Genomic DNA, 8,396 nt, shown 5'->3' on the forward strand with positions numbered 1-8,396 from the left:
CGTGACGTGCCTTTTCTTCTGTAGCAATGGTTTCGCGAGCTTATTCAGTAGGCAGTTCGGCAGGAGTCGGTAGAAGATGTCAAAAGGGAGCGTTGGGTCGCGCCCATACAGAAGATAGAAGGAAGTTTAGCCGGAGGTGTCATGACGCAATCATTGATACGTAAAGGTGACAAAAGGTAGCGCATTGTTTCAGTCGTGACGCCGAGGATAAACATACATACAGATCATATCAATGATCGTGCTATTCAGACGTTTGAGCTATTTTAGCTATTTGAGCTATTTAGCTAATGAGCTCTTTACCTGCGCGATTTCAAACTAAGATACAAAACTGATTTGTAGTTACTCGACATGTCCCACCAACGCAGTTGTATGAACATACTTACCACGTGCGGCCAACCTCGTAATGCTTGGTGAAAAAATAATTTGAGCGCCCGTGATTCCTTGCTTCGAGGTAAATGCACACATGCTTACCTCCGTTAGTGCTGCTTTCATAACTGCGGTAACGGGTCCAGATTCTGTCATGGGTGGCCAGGTGCTAAATAGGGTGTAATGCCAATATCAAGGCGTTATAAACATGAAATTTTCAATATGTCTAGGAAGAAGAAAGTATGTTGGTAACACTCAAGAATTTTCACGATGAAGTGAATATTTCAAGGAGACAACCGCATCAAATGTCTTGTCCAATGACCGGACACATTTACTGTAATATAGCAGATAAGTAAGGACAGAAGTAAAAAATTCACGCAGAAACTCCTGTGGGAGTTAAGTATGCGTAAGCATTGTGCCATTTGCTCATCTCCACGAAGCCGGTAATGATTATCAATGTTATGAAACTTGCTTCGACCAGCATAAACCGTTATCCACTCTCATCGGTCGTTATCAAACTTATCGAACATGATCAAACCCTTTCCACTCTTATTGGTCCTTATCAACCGGTATGCTGGCGAAACTGTTCTAAAACCACCACTACAATTCCTGACAAGGGTGTGAAATGCTTTATTGATGGTTCATATGCTTGTTTTGTTCTTGATTGAAACGTGTGCTGTCCTGCGTGCTGTATGGGTAATTTTAATGAATATATTCACTCGTAACTTTATTTTGCTGAGCGCTTGTAGTCCCTGTCTTAGGTGGGTATGAGCCGTTGCATTTTTTTTTGCTTGTTTGCGAGGTTATGAGCCATTGTTCATGGCGCGTGAGCCATTACGTTCGTCTTACGTGATATACAGAGAAATATGTCATTGCCTAGGTGTAGAAAAGCTTACGCATTCAAAAAGAAACAAGAACAGTAAATTGCAGTGTATAATAGGTGTGGTGGCACAGCACCTAGCGTCACTGCTATGGCCAGATACAAATATATCGAGACCGTTACTTCACACTGCTCAGAAATTCGTACTGCTACCATACATCAACTCTAACAAAATTCAAAGTTTAGCTTACTGTGGCCGCACTCTTTATGATAATTAACTATGAGGGAAGATATTACAAAAATGAGGAAAATTTTACAGCTATAACCAAAGCTTAGCAAACCAACGCCCCGGTTCGCTCCTGTACAAACGAGCTAACTCTTATCCGCAGCAGTAATTCGATATCTATGGCTTTGTCTTGTATAGATCGACGATATGCGCGCGATCTTGCATAACATTCCCGCATTCCCATAGAACAGATCGAGTCATCGTTTGCAACATGTTTTTTATAGGTAAAGCTGAACAGTGATCCTTGACATTTACCCGGAAATGCCAAGGGTGGCTAGGCAATTTCCGTGAGACATCGAACCAAACGAGCTCTGCAATAGTCGTCATGCGAAAGGAATCGTCCTGCTGCTGACTCTAAGTGCAACTACTGTGGCAAATAGCTTGTGCAAGAATGACGTACTGGGTTTTAGAGTGGTGATTAGTCGTTTACATTTATTTTAAGTCTGCGACATTTCATAAGCGGGAGAGCCTTAGGTAATGCCTGCTGCCTTTGACAAAAAGAAACTCCACGACAACTGGCGTTGGCACGCCAGCTGCACCTAAAGAAGCAGAATTTCTTTAAAAAACAGCTTTCAGAGTTCCCAAGAATACAACAGGGCTAGGCGATGAAATCACGTGCGTTAGAAATGCAACCTAGGGTTGTTCATAATCTATTAAATTCCATTTTCGCGGCTTTACACTACCGCTATGTAAGAAAGCCATATTTTAACCTAATGTGTTAATATATCAACGAAGGTACAGTCTCGTCCTGAAAAAAAAGAGAAGCAATATGCTGTCGGATGGTTTTAGTGTGTAACGTGAATGTTGGAGCTTAACCGATGCTGCGAGCTAGGCATTTTTTTTTTCGATCACGAAATCGCCGGATAACTGGTGTTATTAATGCCCCGTTTACTGAGAAGAAATTCAAAGTAGTGGGTGTTTCATAGTGTTCCATAGTGTTTTGGTTTGAGCCACCACGCTCCTTTCCTACGTTCGAATGCTCGGCAGCTTTTCAATTATACAGTGATGCACCTGGACTCGCAGCTGCTCGCCGTGCACGCAACATCTGCTATTGATCTCGTAAGCGCGATCCGGTTAACGCTACCTTGCGGCAGATGGCTGCACCACCAGCGACTCACGAAAAGAGAGGTGACGCGCGTCTGCACCGTGGCAAAGCTCACACATTACTGTGGACGCAATTGGTGTGATACGCTGCGCAGGATGCTTGGATATTGTTGGAAACCATGAAGGAACATTCCGCTACCTTTAGTGGAATCACGCGCGGCTTCACGGGCACATTCATAAATAGAGCCACCTTGTGCACCACGCCCAGCGTTAGGGCTACAGAGGGCTACACCAACGCCGTTTTCACGCAATTTACAAACGTGCTAAGAGCACGTAACATTTTAGAACTTTCAACGGAATGTATCTTTGATGCGAAGCATTTGTGTTCAAATCTGCCTACATTCTTGCATGGATCTAGGTTGTGTCTGTAGGCTGATGCCGCAAATATTGCGCTACAAAGAAATATGTCAGTAAAAAAAATGTGCAGGAATCATTGTTGATGATTGTCAACGTAAGCAAATAGCCCGAATGAACGAACAACTGAGCGAGCGACCGAGAGAGCGTATGAACAAAGAAAAGTTTCCATTTCCGAGTCGGACCCCGACCATAGACTCAACACAGACCTCCAGCCAACCTCAAAAGCAGTCGGAACTGCCTAGGAAACTCTTTCGCCATTTAAAAATGATGCATATTCATCAAACATATGGAATGTATATGAAGCGAAACTTTCGTCATGTGGTAAAGAATTGTTATCAATTTGCCTATTTTATTCATGAAGCTTTGGCCTAACGCATTGAGACCCTTGTCAGGCAACAAGACAAAGCTTACTTACTTTGGCTTGTGCAGGTTCGTTTTTTTGTGATTTCACTTGTACCTGCTGCGTCTTGTCCTATATACCATTTTAGGTATGTTGTCTAAATACATGTGCCATTGTACGAAAATCTTGCTTGCTCCTCACTTGCGGCGTTTACGAGAAGCCGTGGTATAAGGTGAAACGGAAGGGGAGAGAGAAAAACCTGTATGGAAAGTTCAATCTGTATGTTAATTTTATGAAAAGTGTAATCATCGCCAGCAAGTGACAATAATTTCATAGAGTTGCTTCAAGGGACGATGTGTATCTCCCGCTTATATATTTTGCAAGTTTTACTTTGTCAGTATGTGTCGTAGTATGAACGTCATCATCGTAATCAACACGCGAAATCGCTTTTTGACTGGTTAGTTTTTTTTTTTAATTTGTAATAGCATTGGGATCATCCTCACAATGAATCGGTGCAGCAGCTTCCTGGCCGATTCCCCGTTGTGGGCATGTGCCATACCAGGGAAAGATCATCATAACACGTCGCAGCCATCTCAAAGAGCTAGTTGGCGTTCGCAAGAGAAAGGTATGCGTGAGTGAGTGACCTGAAGAATGATGTCATTTGAACACAATTTCTCAATTCGGTTTCGCCCTTGAAAAAATTGACTCGCCATCCCGGTCCCGCGAAAGTAGACGTCCGGCTAAGCAGTTGAAAACCACCACTACAACTGCTGATGGGACTTTGCAATGCTTTATTGCTTTTGAGTAATGGTAGTAGTGGTTGTTCAGAGCAATGAGAGTAATGGTAAGATGGTGAACAAGGTCGGCTGCATCGTGACTGGCGATTGTGAAGCGGCAGGGTGTTCCTTATCTCCTCGGCAGCGCTCGGCCAGCAGCATGCATTTTCGCCGTCATTTGACGGGAGCCGAGCCTGTTCACCGAACGCACGCTTGAGAGAAGCACGGTAGCGCTCTGTCGCGCGTTTTTTTTTTCTCATTTCGCGGACTTCGTTGCAGCCCTGGAAAAACGGACTACGTGAGACGTATTGTAAAGGAAACAATTCGATCGGCGGTTTCTGAAGGCGCTCTACAAGCCTGAGTATCATTCTTGGGGTCCTGAGCCAATAATTAGGTAACTAAAGCTAATTAATGAGTGAGTGCGAATATTTTGCGCGCAATCCGACGCGCGGGTCATTTTTAAACGATTTGCTCAAGTTATGCCGGACACCCTGTATATTTTTACGTTGCACAAGACACATATAAAGATGTAGTTAAAATATTTACTAGAGAGACAACGATGCACATACAAGATGGCTGTCGAGACCAATTCCACCTCTATACGTGAACTTGTCTTTTGAATTGCGCCAAATTTGCTTGCTTCGTAGCATAACCCCCGCCTGTACAGGCGCCGTCTCGGAGCTAACTATAAGCGAGGTGAAGTAGCGGCAAACTAAGGCTTCAGCCCGGAGACATGTGCAACGTTCGTGGGGACATGCGAGTCCAGCGGTTCAATCTCGCAGTGCACATCATCAAGCTGACGCAACATCGTGTAGGCCCCGGTGTAGCGCGGCTGCAGCTTTTCAGACAAGCCGACGCGGTGACATAGTGTCCACAGGACGACAACGGAGCCATAGTCAACTGAATTTCCCGATGTCTGCGGTCGTACCTGATCTTTTGCGCGTCTTGAGACTCAATAAGCCGGGAGCGGCTATCTGGCGTACCCAGTGAGCGCGGGCAAAGACGTCTTGAGCATAATTACTGGGAACGCTCGTCGAGAAAGGAAGCAATGTGCCAAAGGACGAAGAAGGGTGGCGGTCAAACAGAAGGTAAAAGGGTGAAAAGCCAGCGGTCTCATGACGAGGCAAATTATAGGCGAAGGTCACGAAAGTTAACGTGCCCTGCCAATCACTGTGGTCGTAAGAAACCTACATCGACATAATATCTGTCAGCGTGCGATTGAGCCGCTCCGTCAGTCCATTTCTCTACGGTTGGTAGACGGTGGAAAGGTTGTTCGGCAGAAAAGAAGCGAAGTACGTCTTCAACTACTCGGGACAGGGACAAAAAACGTCACCGCGATCATTGAGGAGCTGCCGCAGTTCACCCTTATGTAGGATGACGTCATGTCAAAGGAAATCTGCCACCTCAATTCCCCAGCTTGTGCGCAAAGCTCGCATGATCGGGTACCGGGTTACATAATCGGTCGCGACAATGACCCATGTATTGTCAGATTTTTGCGTTGGAAAAGGGCAGAGAAGGTCGAGACCGATTCGAAAGAATAGGTCTGAGGGCACATCAGAAGCACAGAAGCTATTTTTTTTTTTTGCAGCGCTCATAGCGCGCACAGGCTGCAACGTAGCGGTGCCCAGGGCAGTACAGGCCTGGCCACTAGAAGCGGCACCGTACGCGGTCCTAAGTGCGCGAAATACCATCGTGACCTGCAGCCCGTGCGTGAAGAGCGGACTGCAGGTCACCATGATATTTGACTGCTCAAGAACTGATGTGCGGAGATGGCGTGGTATAAAAAGTGAAATGTTTGTTCCTTCATGGTGTAAGCTGATATGGTAGAGAACGTCGTCGCGAAGCACGAACATGCGCAGTGTGGGCTCCAAATGTCCAGGATTGAGACGATTGATGAGAGCACGTAAGCATTCATCACGTTATTGTTCAGTGCGGATGTCGTGGGTATCAGAAATGGCCAGGACGCAAGAGTTAGTTTCGTGTTCATGATATTCAGGATGGTCTACAAGATGACGGGAGTGGAAACGGCCTGACTTGTATAAATAAGCAAATGAATATTTTTGAAGCAGCAGCGCCCATTTACCTAATCGTCGAGTGGGGTATTAAATAAGGAGAGCCAGCACAATACGTGGTGATTGCTAACCACGGAAAATATGCGACCGTACAAGTTGGGGCGGAATTTGGCAACTACCCAAAGTGCCAGGGAAACTGCCAGGAACACCCGTTCGCTAATCGGAAAACAGTAAGAACAACTGATACATGCGTTAGATCACTCGTGAAAATGGGTGAAGAGACTGCGACATCGTCTAGATAACACAGAAATGGGTACCATTTATAACTGCCAAGGAAGAAGTCCATCATTCTTTCGAAGGCTGCGGGGCATCACAAAGGCCGAACGGCATAACCTAGGTTTGATAGAGGCCATCAGGTATTACGAAGGCAGTTTTCTCACAGTCTATGTCATCTACGGAGATTTTCCAATAGCCTGGTCCAAGGTCTATTGATGATAAGTACTTGGCTCTACGCAAGCAGTACAAGGCGCCGTCAACACGCGCTAAGGGGTAGACAGCCTTCCGTGTGATTTTGTTGAGGTGTCTGTAACCGACACAAAAGCGCCAACTGCCGACCTTTTTGACAAGGACAGTAGGAGACGCGCATGGACTGCAAGATGACTCGATAACGCCTTTAGTCAACATCTTATCGACTTCCCGTTGTGACACTTGTTGTTGAGCATGTGAAGCACGGTACGACGTATCGGATTGGCGTATGCGGTAAAAATACGATCGGGGATCACTGACGTCTGGAATGAAGGGCAGCCGTCAAGGAAAAAAATGCCGCGATAAGTTTCCAAGAGACGGCAGAGGTCAACAGCTTCTACAGGAAGAACATAAGTTGCAATGATCTTGCGTAGTTCATCTTTGAGATTCAGTGAATCGGAGGTTCCAGTAGAGTGCGATGGAATTTAGGCATCAAGAGCCGATATCGTGCAATCCTTTATAGGCAAGATGTCGCCCAAAAACATGCCTCTGAGAAGAATTTGATTCTAGCTCTTAAAATTAAGGAGCGGGAGCGAAGTCTGAGAACCTCCAACAGTAGGCATGGCATGGGGAACGGCCAAATTTCTTTCAAGCAGTATGTCAGCGGTGGATCATAGTACATAGACGCCGTCAAGAATAGATGGGGACGACAGTAGAGCGACGTACGCAGTAGTTCGGAGTGACAGGCGGATGTCTTCAAGAGAGGATAACCGTGGTTATGTGACTGGTGGAAGATAACAGCCGTGGGGTAGTTCAAGCTGAATGACAATAGACGCGTAATCAAAGAGGGCTGAATGCGACGATAAAAAATCAAATCCGAGTATAACGTCGTAACGGCATTGTTGCAAAACGGCAAAGAAAACAGTCGTTATACGTCCCGCGAAGCCAAATCGAGTGGTACACATACAAAGCAGGGTAGGCGTTCCTTCGTCGGAAACGCGGAGGGTGAAGCTTCTTCAGGATTCGGCTACATTGAGCCCACATCACGGATACATGCGCACTAGAGTCGTGAGTGCTGCGATACTGACGCCATTGACTAAAACGTCCAACAAGTTCTGTATGGTCGGCAAAGTTATCCGGGGTTTCAAGCGTCACCTCCGGGAGCTGCGTCACTTAGTTTTCTGGAGATAAGTGTCGTGGCGGCATCGGGGACGGTGGGCGACGTGCCTTCGGTGACAGGGAGGATTGTCAACGAGCTTATGGCAAGCGAGACTTGTCACGTCGAAATAATGACGAGGGACTGTTCAAGGTGCAGGAGCATCATTGTTTGGTTGTTGCGGTTCCAAATGAGGCTGGTAACGACGCTCAATCTGGGGCGATAATAACTGGTGAATAGCTATCACAGAGGGGAGGAGACAGTACGGCTGATACAATGGCGAACAACGTGACCGATACGCCGGCAGACAAAACAGATTATGCGATTGTCTGCATTTCGTCACTCGGCTGGATGTCGCTAGCGTGCAGGATACCGTGGACAAGTCGATAGACCAGGAACCGAGACATCTGTCAAGCGGCAACAACATATAGAGAACGAACTCCAAGAATAGCGACTTCTTCGCGGACTATTGCCTACACAAATGATGCTGTAGGCAAGTTGTTAGGGTCACTGAGGTAGCAAAAAGGGCTTCAGGAGCCATGGCTTCAATTTCTCGCCTCATTATCTGCGTCAAGTCAGGTGATGATGATTGACGCTGCACTCCGAGCCTGCCATCATAAGAGGATGTCCCAGCTGTGTAAGGCAGACGTGCAAGCAACATTGCAATGTGGCGGCCCTTGGCCACCTCAAAACCTTGACATTCTTTTATTACGT

The 8,396-nt window shown here is 46.3% G+C and overlaps 1 protein-coding gene across 1 annotated transcript in view; it reads right to left on the reverse strand.

The window, feature by feature from the left end:
• The window catches only part of LOC135916853 (uncharacterized), a 52,870-nt gene extending 49,398 nt beyond the window's left edge, over nucleotides 1-3,472 (reverse strand). The window contains exons 1-2 of the mRNA XM_070522541.1: nucleotides 3,349-3,472; nucleotides 472-535 (exon numbers count right to left, since the gene is read on the reverse strand). The gene's annotated coding sequence lies outside the window, so the exon portion shown is untranslated. The remainder of the gene's footprint in view (nucleotides 1-471; nucleotides 536-3,348) is intronic.
• Between the last annotated feature and the right edge of the window lie 4,924 nt (nucleotides 3,473-8,396).

This window comes from Dermacentor albipictus, chromosome 7, assembly GCF_038994185.2.
Source record: "Dermacentor albipictus isolate Rhodes 1998 colony chromosome 7, USDA_Dalb.pri_finalv2, whole genome shotgun sequence".
Classification (NCBI taxonomy): Eukaryota; Metazoa; Arthropoda; class Arachnida; order Ixodida; family Ixodidae; genus Dermacentor; species Dermacentor albipictus.